Source organism: Phocoena phocoena, chromosome 10 (genome assembly GCF_963924675.1).
Source record: "Phocoena phocoena chromosome 10, mPhoPho1.1, whole genome shotgun sequence".
Lineage (NCBI taxonomy): Eukaryota > Metazoa > Chordata > Mammalia > Artiodactyla > Phocoenidae > Phocoena > Phocoena phocoena.
Genome location: NC_089228.1, coordinates 102,266,946 through 102,282,204, shown reverse-complemented (window position 1 = coordinate 102,282,204; position 15,259 = coordinate 102,266,946).

The window sequence follows — 15,259 nt, the reverse complement described above, 5'->3', positions numbered from 1 at the left end:
AAAAACCACTCCCTGTTCTCAAGAAGCTTCTCGTCTAGGAAGGAAAGTGCTGTGTTTGGGAAAGGCCCAGAAGTAGAGGCTAAGGCACGCAGTTGGGAAAGTACATAGTGTGAGAGCATGAGGGATTTTGGTTTCTACATTAGACTACTTTTTGAGAGTTGAGGCTTGAGTATTCACTCGTCATTCATTTTTGTGATTATAAATACATAATAAGTCAACTTGTTCCATTAGTGTGTGGGTGAGGGTAGCACCTTATACATAGGTTGTATCTCATGTGTAAAAAATTATTCTGAAGACAGCACTTTTACCACCAGTACATTATGAACTAAATTTAGTTCTTTCTTTGCTTACTGTATACCTTCAGGTTTTCCCTTCTCCCGGCAGCATCCATTTATAAGTCACATTTTGTACAAAGTTTGTGTTCATTCAGTGTGTTATTGAATGCCTACCCTATGGAGGTTCCGTCGGGAGCTAGGGAGGGATGAGGGACGGGAATGGTGCACGCCCTCAAAGAGCATCTGTCGGAAGAACTAAGTACATTGCAGAAAAATGACACACCTGCACAACTGAACTCTTGATTCTGAGTTTTAGTTTTGGAAAAAAGTGTTATTAGAGTTGAGGTGACAGTAAATAGTGTGGTCAGTATATCTCAAGGTGAATTTTCTCACTTATCCTTTACTTGTAGGCAACACTGTGACTATATATGAGGATTGAAAGTTGATATTTGAAAGTTCTGCATAGCGATTGAGAGCCTGGATTTGGAGTCAGAAAACCTAGGTATTGAAATCCAGCCCTGTCACCTTGAGCAAATTAACGTTGAAAGCTCAGTGTCCTCACCTGTAAAATTGGGATCAAAGCTAACCTCATAGAGCTGTGAAGTTTAAATGAAAAAAACATGTAAAGCATACCTGTGGTTCCCAGAGAGAACACTCAGAAAGTGGTGGTTATTATTTTGTTCTACCTGATGTAACATGCCTCCTGGAGGCCTGGTTTTGCTTCTAAAGGTACAGAATTGTACTGTTGTAATCAAGGCGGTATTACTTGTGAGGCAGAAATGATAGCAGTTGTCAGTAAGCACTGACTGGCAGCTTGTCTGGGGGGCGGGAACACTAAGGTAGGTTAGTAGCCAGGTCCTGGGGCATGAGTTGCCTGGTTTCGTCCAGTTCTGCCTAAATCGAAGAAGTTTCATGTTTGGCCTCCAACTCCACAATTCCAGAGGGATATACTGGCAGAGGAGGAGGTTCAAAGTTTTGCTATTTGAAGTAACTTGGCATGGTAAGAGCACGGGTCTGCCTCAGCCCCGTGAACTTGGGCGAGTTACCTGACTGCGAAGCCTTTGTTTTCTCACCTAAAAAGAAATGAGATCTCCAACACTTAGCATGGTTCCTGGTATGTGGTGATAGTAAATGTTTAAGTGCTTATTGTAACTGCGCCTTGAATAGAAAAATAAGGGAACAGAGCCTAGAGAAGATGGGCTGGAGCGTCACCCTCCCAAAATTGGAAGAACTGTTCGTTGAAGGACAGGATTGATTTACCCCCTGCATCTCCAGCAGCTGGGGTCAGGGAAGACAGGTTTTTTAAATTTACCCATGCTATGAACTTTCTAGTCTTCACAAAAAGACACGCATCCTTTACATCAGGGGTCCACGAACTTTACGTAAGGGACCAGATAGTTATTAATACTTGAGACCTCGCAGGCCAGGCAGTCTGTTACCACTGCTGAGCTTTGCTTTTGTTGCCCAGAAGCAGCCATTGGCCATGCCCTAGAGGAGCGAGTGCCATGCTCCAGTAGAACTGTTTATGGACGGTGAGATTCAAATTCCATGTTATTTTTACATGTGATGAAATAGTCTTCCTCTTTTAAGAAAAAATCACTTAAAAATGTGAAAAACAGTCTTAGCCCATGGATTCCACAAAAACAGGCAGTGGGCTGGATTTGTCCTCCAGGTCTTCGTTTGCTAGCCTCTGCTTTAGATGACCAACTGTTCTGGACCTGAGTTTTCTCCTGGGGTTTTGGGCGCGTGGAGGTGGGACGTGCAGTAGTTAAAGGCCTTCTAGCTCCAATCCTAGCTCTAGACTTAGAGCCAGACGTTGTGGATTGCACTCTTCCCCTTCTATGTTGGGAAGGGAAGAGCTGTAACTCTTAAGTAACTGTCTCTTCTGAACTCCCTCATCTGTACAATGGGAATGATAATCACTGCTTCAAAGAACTGTGAAGCCTGAATGACATTAGCATGTCAAAGCAGTTTAGAGTTGACAAAACGCTATAGCCAGGTGTTAAGTGGTTACGTTTACCCTATGAAACATCTTTATTTTCCATTCTTAAAGGAAAAGAAAAAACCACACCGCGCTCAAACCCTGAAACCAAACCTTTTTTCCTTTGATTATATTGATTATATCACCCAAGGAGAGAAAAGATCAAAAGGATCTTAATTTATCTAGTGGCCAAATAACCACCAGAAGAGTGAGTTCATGTGCTTTGAGAAAGGAATCTAATAACAATGAAAGCAGCGTTCTTGTTTATCTTAATCTTTCCTTTTTCTCAGCGGGGGTGGGTTTTTTTCCCCCCTGAGAACTACTGTAGTCGCTTAATTTAAAATTCAGGAAGATCCCAGGGCTCTCGTCTTGGCCTTCTGAGAAAATATTTATCCAACACATGGCGTGTTTCAGGCAATCAAAAATGGAAGTGAGCTTTTAAGAATGAAATGATACCTGGCTCATAAAACGTGTCTTCAAGTTGATTGGTTTGGAAGGATAATCAGGATTTGGGGGAAAGTTAAGTCTTTTGAATCTTTCTCCTTTACTTTGGGACGAGATTGCACCTCTCCCGCGCACCGCAGGAATTTTAGTTGTAAGTCAGATCCGCACGTGTGGTCCAGATGCTGGTCACGAAGATGAGGAGACCCCGTGACTGCTGGGTCAAGACGGACCAGCATCTGCCGTGTGTGGTTAGCTGGCTCTTGAGGTTGAGATCCCCCAAAATAAGAAAGCAGAAAGCGTTATTTGACTGCGGGGCTTGATTGTGTGGTAATAGTCGTGTGTGTGTGTGTGTGTGTGTGTGTCGAACATTAACACGCTCTCTTAAATGTGAATTGTGGATGGAGAACACTCCTGCCTGAGCAGGAGTGTGGAGACATCACCTGTGCTTTTCCTTTGAGTTTGCTTCCAGGTCCTGTCTACTCAAATAAGCGTTTCTCTTCTTGCTGTGATACCTAAGAATCATTTAATCTTTTTCTCGTGCTCTGTAGTGACTTTAACTATTGAATGTATTTTCTTGGTGTTGTTGGAAATACTTCAGTTCTGAGTGTTTGAGCTGCTCAGAGCCGGTCTAAGTCGAGTTTCTGCAAATAAGGAGTCATCGTTTGTGTATTGTGTGTATCTGTAGACACGTAGCATCATTGCGGGTTCTGTTAAGATAGAATACACGCAGATTCTGGGGCCCAGACCACGAGCTTGTAGTTTTCAGTGTTTGGATGGAGACGGGGATCTCCGCTTCAGGAAGCTTCTTTCTGGAATGTGGGTGGAGTTAGGAGCCTCTGGATTGCACTGGTCTGTTTGCCACAACACTGAGAGGGTCAGGATGTGCCTTTGAAGAAGTTGAGCTCCAGGTGGACCAGACAAGTCCTTTGCGGCCCGTTGACCGTTGCCGGTGTTTAACTGAGTCATTCCAGGAAGGGAGCATTAAAAACACCCTGTAGTTAGGTATGAGGGCTGTTTCTGGAATGTCTGTTTGCTGTCTTCATCGTATGGCGTATTTGTCCACCCGATTGTAAGATTGGCGCGTACAGTTTTTAAAACTAGGACCTTTTTTCTACAGTTCACATTTTTCAATAGTTGCATAATTGTTGAATTATTCAATACATTTTAATGAAAGAGTGAATTAAATGAATGACTTACTTCCAGTTTCCCCTCCCCCAAACATGACGCCCAACACTTAGTCCTTCATCCACATATGTGGTTTTAATGGGAGGATGGGGGAACTTCCAACTGTACTGTTTCCCACACCAACTTAATTCTCTCCAGCTTTTTAAGCTGGTCAAGGCCTGGGAGGCCCGTGTTCTCTGGGGAGTCTGGGAAAAGTCTTTTGCTTTGGTGTGAAAATTTGTTCAAGTAATAAGAGTGTTGTTTTTGCGGGGGGCGGGGAGAGGACCAGCAGCTTTCCTCTGTTTCTCAGGGGGAATCTATGACCCTCCCCCAAAGTAGTAAACTTGTTCTTGAGACCTTTGAGCTCAAGACTTGGGTTTCACCACCCTTCATTGATGACTTTGACATTGTTTTTGCCAAACTCAGTTCTGCTTCAGCCAGAGCCTACGGTGAAGCTGTTCAAACCTCGCTGATCGGGTTTGGAAGATGCTAATTGTAGTCTTTAAGTGGCTGCTCTTGAGATTTTACATACATAAAGCCTAAAGTTAATATTTTAGCTCCACTTCTGACAGTGTAAGGACTTGAGATACTTTAAACCTGCTCCACCCCTGAATTTACATGCTGTTATTTTCCAGTGTTAATCATCATCCGTGCAAAAACCCTCGCAAAGTAGAGCGTTGTTGTTGCATACGGACAGTGTTTCTTTAGCTTTGCCTGTGTCTTTACCGGTTTCTTTGATCATCAGTCTTCTATCTCAGAACTTCCTTCTGGGATTCTTTTTTTTTTTTCCTTAAGTATATCCTTTAGAGATTTCTTTAGGGAGGGGTTGTTGGTGGAAAGGTCTCTAGTTTTTTGATTACCTGGAAATGCCTTTCTTTTGCCCTCATTTTTGAAAAATAGACTTGATTCCAAATAAAAGTAGTTACTTGGTTATTTCTGTTCGGCATTTTGAAGCTATCATTCCGTTGTCCTCTGGCTTCCCCGTTATTCTTTGGGAGGCTGTCAGTGTGGAGGTCTGTCTTCTGTCTCTGGTGGCTTTGGGATCCTCTCTTTGACTTTGGTGTCCTCTAGTCCTGTTACAGTGTATCTCTGTGTGGCTTTCTTTTTATTAATAATCTTGGTATATGTTGTGCTTCTCTTGTGGGTTTGTGCCTTGCCAGTTGTAAAAGACTGCTGGCCATCTTACCGCCATCAGATCCCGCTGTGCTTCTGCACTCTCCCTCGGGAATTCCAAGGAGGCGCTTATTCCATCTCCTCATCCTCGCCCTCTTGTTGCCCTTTCCTTGTTTCTGTTTTGTTTGCGTCTGGGTATTTCCTTGGATCTCACTTCTAGTTCGCTAAGGAGCTGTGTCTAATCCACTCTTTAACTCATCCATTGAGTTTTTAATTTCAACAATTATATTTTTTTACTTCTAAGTATTCTGGGTACCCCTGCCCCCAGCCTGTTAGTCTGTGGCTTGCTTTCTTCATCTTTGATGTTTGTCTGTTTTTATGATTGTCTCATTCATTATGGTTGGATTGGAGGAGTTACTGGGACATTTGTATATTTTCCTTGCTTCCTGCAAGCCCGATGAAGTGCTAAGAATAACATTTTATTGAAGATCTGTTATTGTGCAGTGACAGTGCCCTTTGGAACCTTGTTTGCTTTTTTTTGCCCGAATCTGAAGAAACATATTGAATTGGAATTTGTGGTATCGTGACTAGGGATCAAGGGCTTGAGCCGATGCTTGAGATTTACCTAAAGGTACTGAGAGTGCAAATAAAGTGTAAACTGGATTTCAAGGGAACTGTTTATGAAAATGGATATAATAGTTAAAACAAATGCTTCTGAAGCAGAATGTTCAACATCTTCCTTCTGCCCGCCCTGAGACATAGGCATATCTTGTCTGACTTCCCTTTGCCTGAGGTTGGCCTTTTCCTTTGCCTGAGGTTGGCCTGTTGGTCTGGGCTAGTGAAGCCATAGTTGTTGGCCTAACTTGGTCCACACCTACACACCCCATCCCTCCTCTGTCCCTTTGTGTTGCCGTTTTTTCAGTACATGGTGGTTTCCCCAGCTGGCCAGCCTCAGTGTCGGTCCTCATTCAGGACCTCATCAGAGTTCACTGTTAGCAGGAATCCTCCCCTTCAAACTCCATGTGACTAATTTCCTCTTTGTTTTGCATTGTAATAATTTGTACTTGCTTATTTATTACTTTTTCTAGGTATTAAATAATATGCCATATATTTTCTCCTGGAAAGGTTGGCTGCCTACTTTTTGGTTGGTTGTAAATGCCTAATCTGAGGACGTGAATGTGGTGAGCAGCCAGTAATTGCTGACTTCTAGCTGAAATACAAATATTAGAGTGACTGGAGCTGCATTATTTGAAATGATACCATATATGTGAGAATTGTGCATTTAGGTATCTTGTTTGAAAAGCCATATGGTGTTTTGGAGGAAAGTTATTTCTAAACTTGATACAAATAATTTGGAGGAAAATTGTGTTCCTGGAAAGAGTATTTGAACTGTTGGCCGCAGCATTTTTTACGTTTACCCGCTGGTGAAAAGTGGGATGGGTGGGGGGTGTCTAACAATAGTGTTCTCTAGTTGGAGAAGTCAGCTCAGTATACTTAAGAAATGTCTTTACTCTTTGTCCCTCTCCATTTATAACAGTCTCTGCCATGGGACATCCTCAAGAGGTTGGTAGTTTCCGGTGTTTGTTGGATGAAGCCCCCCCCCCCCACCCAGTGTTGGTTGCAGGTCATGAATGTCTCTGGTTACAATGTTAACATTTTTCACCAGTAGGTTACTGTTTAGGATTTCAAAGCATCCCAGAGTTGCAGGCAGAAGCATGTCTTATCTTAGCATGTAACTGATCTGGAAGCTTCAGCTGTTCAGAATATGTGAGAACCAAGACAGAAAAAGTCCTCTTGGCTGTAAAAAGTTGTCACACCCCATACGCACTGAACACTCTGGGTCTCTCTTGGAGACCGTTTGCCTGTATTTGCGGCATGACGTGCTTGGAGTATACGGCTTCCTTACTTAGCTTGTTAGAAGCAGATATCTGGTAAGGGAAAGGGAGCCGCCGCAGGGAGGTGAGCTGACATTAGTAAGTTTGCTTGTGAGATGAGCTGAACTGGGAAGCTGGGGACGGCACCTCCAGGTCATGGAGAATGGGGGCTCCTGAGTCCCCTCAGGCTTGTGAAGAGCAGGGCATGTTCACAAAGTGGAAAACAGTATGTTGAGAAGAGCTATCAAAAATGATTTGTAAAAAGTTTTGGGATGTAAGTGGCAAAGCTCAGTTTAATTTTATGGTTTTCCAGAGTTTCCAGAGGAGAGAGAGCAAGTGTACTTGTAGTGGGATGGAGGGGGGAGTGGGGGGGGGTTACAGCTTGGCCTGTTTCTGAATCCTCCTGGTACCCTAAAACCTCTGTGGAGCTAACCGTGTACTGCAGAGAATGATCTTTGGTTTGACACGAAGCGTTTTAAGAGTGACTGGCAGTTAACACTTCTCCGTGAATCTTTGGGTCAGGTTGATGCTTCAGGAAGTTGGTGTCTTCGTACAATTCTTCATCCACTGCTGGGTATGTCCCCCTCCCCCTGCCGGGTTAACAGCAGGGTCTTGCCCTGTCATCTTCCACGATGACGCTGGGTAAAGGAAGGATTAGGTGATTTGCCGAAATGTAAGTGAGACTATTTGAATTGTGTTATGGATGAAAAAATTTGAAAAACCTTGTTTCAGTTGTTTTTACCATTGAAGTTGAAAGAGAGTTATTTTCTAGCTGAAGGCGTCTCACTGCTGGGAGTTGAAGAGAAGGTGCAGGAGCTGTTTTTATCCCAGGTCTGCCGCCTGCTTCTCTGCTTAGCAGAGCGGTGGTACTGGTCCTTGGTCGGTCATGGGAGCACGTGGAGGGGCCTGTCTGCTTCACGCTCCTCGTGACCCACGGGCTGGGCCAGAGCCCCCTCGAAAACGTCCTGTCTTCCGGGCATCTCCATCCTTCATTCCTCTCTCCCTCCCGGATTTCCTGTCCCCTCGTCCAGCTTGGTCCCTCCAACCTGATTTCCGTCCTCCGCCAGGTGCCCTTTGAGCCGAGGCTTCTTCCTTCGTCCCATTTGGTCTCTGGACCCGGCTTCTCTGCTGGCTTGTTGCTCTGCTGCTCAAAGCTCTGGGAAGGAGTGTCCGGCTGCCCCGTTGGCTCACCTCGCCTTTCATCTGTACGCTTCAGAGGGAACTCCCCGGGCTGCCTGACACCTCCGACACCTGCGGTGGCGCTCAGCCGGCTCTCCAGCTCTCGGCCAGCGTAATGGGCCCCTGGCTTTGTCCTCTGACTTCCCTCCCTCGTGCAGGTGTGCTTCTGAACTCAGAGCACCAGGTAAAGGGCTATTTTGTGATCATTTTTAAGGAAGGAGAGGCGTGTGTGTAGTGGCAGGGGTGCTACCTAGAACAGGACGTGTATCGCCTCTTCCAGAAAAAGTATCCAGAATTATTTTACGTGCCACCATTCGGCACCACTAGCTTCAGCTCATAATTGAGCTTTCTGAGAACGTTTTGATTAAATTGACAGGCACAGATCGAAAAGTGTATTCCCAGGGGAAACAGTACCTCCTAAGTAGGTCCAGGTTGGCTCCGATTACACATGATGAGGCTGCGGTGATTTTGTAGGAAGAGCGAAAGATGGTGGAAATGAGATTTGTCACTGTGCGCGCGCGCGTGTGTGGGTGTGCGTGTGTGTTCACCTTGGCGGGAGGTTCCGCTAACCCAGGAACCGGCTAAAGATCAACAGGAGAGAGACTGTGGTGGTGAGTGGGCAGCTTCACAGCAGCGCCCCCCCAGCTCTGTCCAGCGGATGACCTGGGAGAGAAAAAGGCCGGAGCCACCCGTGGCTGGGTGGGGTGCGGGAAGGGCTGTTCCCAAGTCCAAGTGTCGCGGGCCCGATCCCACAGCAAGGAAAGCTTAGTCCTCGAGCCCTTTGCTTGGCTGATTTCTGCTGCAGTAGAGGGTCGTGTCTTGGAGTTCAGTTAAATTTTTAAGAAGCTTTCTCTAGAGTGGAGCTCCCCTCGGGGAAGCGTGCCCCCTGACCGCTGGAGGAGGGACCCTGGAGAGAGTCAGTTTGCTCGCGTGGCCCCGCAGGCAGCTGAGAGCTCTTGCTGCCCCCTGACTCGCATCTCATTCCCCAAGCTGGGGAACGGGGGTGGGAACAAAACCGAGTTGGAAATTCCCATCCCTCCAGTGTTTGCGCCACCTTCCACCTCTCTGCAGTGTGACCGTGTTTCTCTGGGATCCTGCCATCCTCCCGGGCGCCGCTCCCACGCCCACCTGTGAGGACCACTCTCGGGGAGGAGGGATCTGGCTGTGCCCTCCACCCTTCTGGAGGAGCTGCCCCGTGCCGGGCGTCATCGCCGATCCACGTGAGGTCAGCTAGAGCCCCGGGTGCTCTCTGAAGCCGCGTGGAGGCGCAGCGGAAGTGAGGGCTGCCTTCCCATTTGCTGCAGGAATAGTGAGGCATCACCCCTTGTCGGAAGCTCCTTTGGTCTTCAGTTAGGCTTCTAGCCTTAGTAGCATCCCGGGTCGGGGAAGATGCCGGGGCCACACCTCCCCACGGGCTTTCTTGCTGGCCCAGCTCTGTGACCTGGCCGGCCTCGGGCACCTCTGAATCCCCGGGGCAGGAACTCCAGAGATTCAAACTAAAGCACCTGCTGCCTATGGAGAAAGGGTCTTGAGAGCCGCATGCAGGGGCTTGTCGGCCTCTGAGGAGATGTGTGTATCACAGGCTTCCGGCCCCTAAGATGGTTGTAGGGTTAATGATCGAAAAGTTTTGTTTGTTTTCTCTCTCTGTCTAGCATTTTCGTTCCTCTCTAACTCTGGGCTGGGGAAGTGAGATTCTGTGGCTGTCTTTTCCACCTCGCGCTCCTCTGCTGCTCGTCTCATCCCACCCCCACCGCCTGTTTGATGCCCTCCGTCATATGATATGGAATTGAACTGTTCTCAAAAGTTTGATGAAAAAAACCAAGCAAACAGTAGAATCCTTCTGTCTTTCCAAAACAAATCAACTTTCTATCTATAACTAAGCTACTCTTGTATTCGTCCTCCCTCCCCTTTCCCTGTAGCTCGTTTGTCTTTGGTAGAAAATGGATTTCTCACCCCTGCTGAACTTCGTCATCAGTTTAGGATGGACACATCGTCCAGTCGGGTGTTTGCTTGTATATTATATGTAAGACGTTAGTAGTGATACAAAAGAGCCACAAACATGTAGGAAGATTTACTCTCCTCCTGTTTTCGATTTCTGTTAGCATATATGTTAGCAAGAGTTACTGAGGAGCTATTTAGTAAACGTTCTCAAGTGATTTATGAGTCTGTTAAACCTGGCATTAGAAAAATTTCCTGAAGCAAGTTTATGACCATACCTTTTAAACATGAAGATTGCTTAAACCTTAAAGACACCTTTCTAAGTTTTGAGGAGCAATGAATAATGATGTGACAATAGTGTATTTGAGTGTATGTAGGTGACCTTTCACACGCTTTATAAAGGGTTCTCAGAGTCCAGGAGGCATTACCTCGGGGGGGTTAGGGTTCATGCTAAGGTGTTCAAGATGCTCTTCTATAAGATGCATGCTAACACCTTAACCAGAGAAAAAGAAAAAGCACCCCACTGATCGTTCTTGCTAGAGTTCGAAGGGTTTCTGAAGCTCTTTGTCGTGTAAGTTAACAGATGATGGTGGTTCAGTTACAAAGACAAGCAGGATCCTCATCTGCCTTTAATTCCATGGTCTCCATCGTTGGGGTCACTAAGCAGACATAGAGAAGATGTGACTAAAACAATGACATTTTCTCATGTAGCTTGTGGGAGCTCACAGTAATTCCCTGTAATTTTCAGGTAGCCAGTAGGTTTCCTGTGCACAGCAGCCTAGAAATGTTTTGTATGAACCTAAAAATGAGTGACTAATTACAGGGTAGAAAAGGAACCGGCTTCGTCTGAGATCAAGCAAGTTCGCAAGGAGCCATGAACTTAATGCGTCAACACAGGTAACAAGTTTTGACTGTCACCAAAGGCTTTAGGTTACACAGGTGGCTACAATGAAGCACAAAACGTTGACGAAAAGAGAAGAAAGATCAGAGATTCCATTTGTCAAAATTTCGTCCAAAAGAGATTTGGAAAGTTTCTACAAAGATGATGAATATAAATGATGATTTGACATTTCCTATGATTTTTTTTCTTTAAGAAATAGAACAAACTAAAACATGTTTGGGGGCTTCCCTGGTGGCGCAGTGGTTAAGCATCCGCCTGCCAATGCAGGGGACACGGGTTCGAGCCCTGGTCCGGGAAGATCCCACATGCCGCGGAGCAACTAAGCCCGTGTGCCACAACTATTGAGCCTGCGCTCTAGAGCCCGTGAGCCACAACTACTGAAGCCCGTGTGCCACAACTGCTGAAGCCCGCACGCTTACAGCCTGCGCTTCGCAACAAGAGCAGCCACCACAACGAGAAGCCCGTGCACCGCAACGAAGAGTAGCCCCGCGCTTGCCGCAACTAGAGAAAGCCAGCGCGCAGCAATGAAGACCCAACACAGCCAAAAATAAATAAAAACCAAAAATAAAAGTAAAAATAACATGTTTGGAGAATATATTAAAGGGAAAGACGTGTCCAGTACAAACATTAAAAGTCTGGCTTGCAGTAGCCAGCATTACCATCCCAAAGAACCAAGGAAGCACCAGTGTCAAAGAAACCAGCCTGTTGTTTTGTCACCAGTATAGCATCGTTCATCATATAACCGATTTCTCAGGGTCGAGTAGATTTAGCAAGTAGAAAGTAGGAAGTTTGAGAATCAGTGAGATGCAGAGGGAGCAAACCCGAGGCCTGTTGATGGGCTCTTTATCAGTACACTTCATTTTGTTTGTGGGAAACCATATTTGATGTACAACCGTATCATCAACTCACTAGACTGTATAGTTTTGGATTACCCTGGTTCATTCCCAAACTCATTTTTGTGAATTTTTGGCACCATGGGGGATATTCAAAAAAAGACTGTGCGCGCAATCCTAAGAGAGGAGAAAGTTCTGAGAATGTCTTGTGTTTTCAGCAGCCTCTTTGAAGTAAAGAGTTTAGCCTTTTAATGTCACTCCTTGAACCAGCTGACATCCACTTGGCAGGCAAGTGCTTTGAATTTCATGGTCTCATCACCTTACTCGTGGTTTGTATGTAAAGGCCCTGTATGCATGTTTATCGAGGAAAGAAGATGGAAGTCAAAAAAGAACAAGAAGTCATCCACTGCTCTAGCACCCAGGTTAGCTACCACAAGCCAAGGCCCATCATTCGGGACAGCTTTGTGCATAAATAATGGTAGAAGAGTGGATTATACAGCTCACAGTTATTTCATAAAAATAGAATTATATCCATGCTGTTTCACAGAAGACACATAGAAGTTAGCACTGAAGGAATTGTGGAGTGTTCTATAAAAACCTTTTTTATTTATTGGTCCATTTTTCTTTTGCTTTTTTCTTGATTTTTGGAGTTCCTTGTAATCGATGCTAATCTTTGTTATTCATCTTGCAAATGTTTTCTCATCCGTGTGGTGTCCTCACTCTTCATTAAAGATTTTAAAATCTGTAACACAGTTACATATTTCACCCACCAAATTAATGAAAATTTACCTTTTAATGCAGTCTTATTTTCCTCATTTTGTTTCTCGTTTAGGAAGTCCTTCCTACACCAAGATCATTATCATCTGTCCTTTCGTCCAAAAGTTTTGCTTCTAACGGTAGCAAAAACCTGCCGCTTGTTTTTCTGGTGTGAAGTTGGGATCTGACTTGTCTTTTAACTGGCTGATCTGCTGCCACCATTTATTAAACTAGTCGCTCTCTCCCCTTCCCGTTGCCCCTCTGCCATACGTGAAGTTTTCATTTACGTGTGTGGGTCAGTTTCTTCTTCTCACCTGGTGTTTGTCTGTTTGTCTTTTCTTGGTCACACAGCACACACTGTTGTCATCAGTATGGCTTTGTAATAATTGCCCTGCCAGGTATCTCGATCTTGTTCTCTTTTTCTGAAAGATGGCTCAGCTGTTCTTGGTGGTGCGTTCTTCTGCTTCCACATTGGGCTTGGGTTGATGCTGTATTGCATTCACGGGTTACTCTGGGGCACTGGAGATGCAGCAGTGGAGCTGACAGGTAAAAGTCCTGCCCAAGGAGCTTAGATTCCAGCGGTGGCAGCAGGCTAAGTGGGATACAGCTAGTGGCTTGGGGTGTGGGTTAGTTTTATATAAATTGTCAGAGAAAGCCTCATTGATAAGGTGACGTTTGGGACTTGAAAGCAAAGGAATGCCCCCAGAGGTTGGCATGTTCTTAGCGAGTTTGGGCAGCAGCAAGGAGGCTGGTGCATCTGGAAACAGAGAGGGATGGTACCTGAGGTCAGGGTGGTAGTGGGATCCAGGCAGGCCCTTTGTAGATGTGCTGAATACTCTGAGTTGTATTTTTACTGGGATGGAAAGCCATTGGAGGAGTGACATAATCAAATTAAATTTTTTAAAGGGTTGTGCTGGATGCTATATGGAGAACAAACCGTGGCAGAACTAGGAAGGAAGCTGGGAGATTGGTCAGGAGGCTGGCAGAATAACTCGGGCAAAAGATGTTGGTGTTTGAAACCCCGGGTGGCGGGATGACGGAGTAGTGAGGAGTGACTGCACTTGGGGTCTGTTTTGAAGGTGGGGCTGGGCAGGATTTATGTGTAGATTGGATATTGGATGTGACGGAAGGAGAAGAAATGGAAAGAACGTGGGGTTTTCAGGCTCGAGTCACTAGAAGAATGGGATTGGCCAATTATTCAGACAGGTGTGACTGCTTAGGGCTCAGCTTTGGTTTTTATCGCGGGGCAGGGCTGGGGGGGGGGTGGATAAGTAGGAGTTGGGCTTTAGACGTGTTAAGTTCGAGATGCCTTTTAGACATCAGGTGGCGGTGTGGGCAGGCAGGGTCTAGAAGTTCAGAGTTTAGGGCATATGCTTCGGCGGGAGATGTCTGTATGTGCATGGTTTCTAAAGCCAGGGAAGGATGGAGTCATCCAGGGACTGAGTGTAGGTAGAGAAGCGATGTGAAGGTTAGATCGTGGGGACGTTCTTATATAGAACTTGAGATGAAGATGCAGTAAAAGAAGAGGCGTGGCCAGGAAAATAGCAAGGGTGAGTGGTGCGCTGGAAGCAGGTGACGAACATTTCAAGGAGGGAACGACTCAGTGTTCTGTGCTGTCGTGGGGACCTAGGATTGACCACTAGATATGGCAGCAGCTGCTTGGGGGCGTCCAGGAGCTCCACCGGGCGTGGGCTCGTGAGAGCATGGGAAAAGAGGAATTGGAGGTGATGACTGTAGGCAGTTCTCAGGACCGGTTTTTCGAAAAGGGAACCAGGAGGGCGAGGTGAGCTCTAGAGTTTGTTTGCTTTAAGATAGAGGAAATTATAGTATGTTGTGTGACGCTGGGAGAAAGCTAATAGGAAGGGGAAATTAATGAATCAGGAGAGAGAAGGAGGGCGGGCAGGAGCTCGAATGGGATCCTCTTCTTCTCTCCCCACCTTTTGGTTCTTTGGTATGTTTTGCTACGCACTTTTTAAAAGTTTTTCACAGTCTTTCTTAGATTTATTCCTAGAAACTATAGTTTCTTGTTGCTCTTGTTAGAGAGATCTCTTTAAAGTTATATTTTCTAACTAGTTAATACTTGTGCACAGGAAGGCTGTTTATGCTTCATGTTCATATCTAGCAACCTTGTCAAACTATCTTGGTTGAAAATTCATAGATTCTTTTGGGTTTATATGTAGATAACTATATCTTGTGCAAATAGGGGAGATTATATTTTTATTCCTCTTCAAATTCGTACCTGTTACTTTATCACTTTGGCTGGGACCATTTGGTACGATGTATCAGTTACTAACAACAAGGATTTTTTAAAAAAAATTATTTATTTTATCTATTTTTTGGCTGCGTTAGGTCTTCATTGCTGTGCGCGGGTTTCCTCTAGTTGTGGCGAGCGGGGGCTTCTCTTCGTTGCGGTGCTCAGGCTTCTCATTGCGGTGGCTTCTCTTGTTGTGGAGCACGGACTCTAGGCGCGCAGGCTTCAGTAGTTGTGGCACACGGGCTCAGTAGTTGTGGCACACGGCCTCAGTAGTTGTGGCACACGGGCTCAGTAGTTGTGGCTTGCGGGCTCCAGAGCGCAGGCTCAGTAGTTGTGGCCCACGGGCTTAGCTGCTCCGCGGCATGTGGGATCTTCGCGGACCAGGGCTCGAACCCATGTTTCCTGCATTGGCAGGCGGGTTCTTAACCACTGCGCCACCAGGGAGGCCCCCAGGCATTCTTATTTTATTTTTAATTCTGAAAGTTCTATAAAATTTTATTATTAAGTAAAAGCTGTAGATAGTTGCTAAGGTACCTTTGTTTAAAAA